This window comes from Cyprinodon variegatus, unplaced genomic scaffold (genome assembly GCF_000732505.1).
Source record: "Cyprinodon variegatus isolate N-32 unplaced genomic scaffold, C_variegatus-1.0 Scaffold50, whole genome shotgun sequence".
Taxonomy (NCBI): Eukaryota; Metazoa; Chordata; class Actinopteri; order Cyprinodontiformes; family Cyprinodontidae; genus Cyprinodon; species Cyprinodon variegatus.
Window position 1 is genome coordinate 188,364 of NW_015150503.1, and position 3,580 is coordinate 191,943.

A 3,580-nucleotide genomic window follows, 5' to 3' on the forward strand; every position below is an offset into this window, starting at 1 on the left:
CAGAAGTATGAATTTTGAATATGACCTGACATTTCCTTTAACAGATGGCTTGTACGTTCGTTGTTGGACACTATTAGTAAGATTTATTATGGCTATTCAAGAAGAAGGTTCTTGAATAAAAATGGCCCCTTAGAGGCATTCCTCTGCAGAGAGTAAAGAGGTCACAGCCTAGACACCAAAGATGTATGTTGATGCACACTTAATACTATTGATAAGGTTTTCCACCTGATCTGGTAGACAAATGCCATAAATGTGTTTTATAGTCAAACCTCTGAAACAGACAAGACTCTTTTGAGTTATGTGAATGTTCAGTAATGTCATTTAAAGCATTTTTTAAATCTTCCCACTGAAGATAAAGCCAAATAAAACAATTCGTTTTAGCCCACCCTAAAAAAAAATTAAAATACCAGAAGCCACTCTCTTTCAGCTCGATAGGGGTTTTTCTCTGACTTAATAAGCATAAAATAAGCTCCAGAATAAAATAAGTTAATAAACAAACAATGAACATGATGCTAAAATCACCGTAGTACAACATTGCAATCATACCCAGTCTCATCACACAGGTACATAGCCAGTATGTCCTGCTGTCCGGCAGTGCTCCTCCTGCTCCTCCTTGCACAAAGGAGCAGGTAGCGGTCCTGCTGATGGGTTGTAGACCTTCTACGGCCCTGTCCAGCTCTCCTGGAGTAACTGCCTGTCTCCTGGAATCTCTTCCATGCTCTTAAGACTGTGCTGTGGGACACAGCAAACCTTCTGGCAATGGCACGTATTGATGTGCCATCCTGGAGGTGTTGGACTGCCTCTGCAACCTCTGTAGGGTCCAGGTAGCGCCTCATGCTAACAGTAGTGACAGTGACCTAACCAAATGCAAAACTGGTGAAAAAGAGTCCGAACAGATGAGGAGGGGAAAAATGTCAGTGGCCTCCACCTCTAAAACCATTCCTGCTTTGATGGTCGTCTCATTGTTGCTCCTCTAGAGAACCTGTTGTTAATTTCATTAAAACCAAAGCAGCTGAAACGGATTAACAACCCCCTCTGCTACTGACCTGACCAAATCAATATCCCAGATGTTTAAGGAAATTGATGCTATACTCTGATTACAAAGTGTTCCTTTAATTTTTTTGAGTAGTGAATATCTATGTATATGTATATATTTATCTTGTACTGTGTGTGTGTGGATTTTTTTTGTGCTTGTGTGAATCGTTCTGTGCATGAGTCACATATTTGTATGTGTTAGACCGATCCATATTGATTTCCTTTTTTATATTTGCATTTTCAGGTCGGTGACCATAAAGTTAGATTCAGTGTCTTTCAATTTAGTCCAGTTTTAACTTAATCTTATGTGTCAAATTTGAGTCCATTTACATGCAGTTACATTATTCAAACTGGAAGATAGAATCCGCTATTGTATGCCAAGACACTGTTTTTCTTTTAATAAAAAGTTAAATAAATACAGAAAATATTAATTGGAGTAGTTTTATTCAAACAAGTGTTTTAACAGAATTCTGTTCTGAATCAAAGAGCTTTTACAGTCTGGAGACCAATATGTATTCATGTAAAATGTGTCAGCGTGGGACTTTTTTACTGGGTAGAAGAGATGGTAAGGGCTCATTAAATCAGCCTTCACCTTTTCCCAGAGACGACAGAGCTGCTCATTAAGGTGGGTCTTGTACCTGTGGAGCCTGGACAACTCTAAAGGAGACGGGGGAAAAAAGTGAACAATGGCAGCAGGGACAGCATCTGAAATTATGTCAGGTGAAACCATGCAGGAGAGAAGAAGGGCAGATCTGCTTTCATGTGGGAAGAAATGAACAAACAAGAAGATATTTTTATTTCTTTTTAAACTTTGAAAAGATTTTTGAAGTGAGGCCCTGACTTTAACATTTCCAGGTTAGAGAGTAATACTTTAGGGGTTGCTATAAACCCAAAAGTATATTTGTGAGTGTTTCAGCTGCGATAGATGTATATCAGGATTTAAATGAAGCGTCTCTTCTGGCGATTAAAGAGGTGATGGCTGCAAAAGCTCTTTCATCACAAACAAAGGAACACAAACCCGGATTAAAGTGGCTTCAGTGAGCTTCCTATACCTACTGCTTTGACTCTCCATAGAAGATGAGAAAGGAGCTTCCTCAACTGTAGGGAGCCTAAAGTAGAGCAGTGTCTTCTCCAAATTAGAGCTTTTAGTTGATGTGATTTTACAACCCACCCTTGAGGACTGGAGTTGGACTTTTGGAGTCTGATTGAGAAAGTAGATTTTGATCCTGACTATGTCACCTAGCTGAGCAGAGGGCCGATAATAAACTATTCATTTCATACAAGCTGTTGAATCAGGGGACGGACTTTGAATACTGCATTTAGATGACTCTTGCATCCTGCATGCCTCTCTTGCAAGGTATTTCTGGGCACTGAAAGGAGACCCTAATGCAAACCAAGAGTTGAATGGAGGGGATTAATTTCTCTGCATGCGGTCGTGGGCTTCTGCAAGCAAAGGTGGCAGGTATGAAAAAGAGAGACAGGTTGAACAAGCAACTTTGCACTGATTTTGAAGCCCATAAACTAGTCATATTCAAATGTGAAAAGCAGCACATGCTGTCAGACTCCAAAAACCTTGTATTGCTGTTGAATGTCATTCATATAGACACAGTGTGATGATAATTCACACACTTCAAAAAGGTTTGCAGTTTCAGTAAAGCTTAGAAAACACCAGTTATTATCTGTGAAGAAAAAAGCCTCATGCTGGGTTGGTTGACTTTGCAGTCAAAGAAATGAAATGACTTGAGAGTTACCTGCGCTTTTTAATGTTTTTAAAGGTAAAATACATCAGGAAAGTGCATGACTCTTTGAGATATGCTACTGCAATATGAATAAAATACAACTGCTTTATAGTAGCCGGTTTTGAAATAAAAAAAAAACTCATTAAGCAGCCGTTTTATTTTATGATGATTTTTATGCATGTCTCTAAGGTCTAGCAGAGGAGCCGTGGAAGTGGCATATACTGCCTCCCTCAAAGATTTGATTGTGCACTCCAGCTTTGATTTTCTAGCAATATACTATGTTTGCCTAATTGATCCAATCAGCAGGGAAAGCTTCTATAAGGGGAACTCTGCAGAGATCCTGGGAGTTTAGATTTGATTTAGTAAATCTTTTCCTACTTCTAAATTATAATGAAAGCATTGCAGCTCGCGTTGGTAGTCCCACCAGGCCGTGCAGCCACGGTGAGGCTGCTTCCGCAAACATGAAATTATTCTATGCTGTCACTCAACTGAGAAAAGGTAAGCCTTTATTGCTTTACAGAACCTGCCAAGAGATTTGAGATAAACTAAATCTTTTCCCATTTTGTCACATCATAACTACAAAACTTTTATTCTATCAGGATTTTATTGGATATGGCAACACATAGTATCTGGTTTTACCATAAAAAGATCATCTATCATGGTTTCTAAAAAAAAAAGATCTTCATAAATTGGCAAGAAAGACACTACTGACAGAAACCTGAAGTCAAGTCATGTAAGTTACATAGAAAACATGAGGAAAACTAAACTAACACTGCCCTCATTTTGTACACACAGTGGTGGCAGCA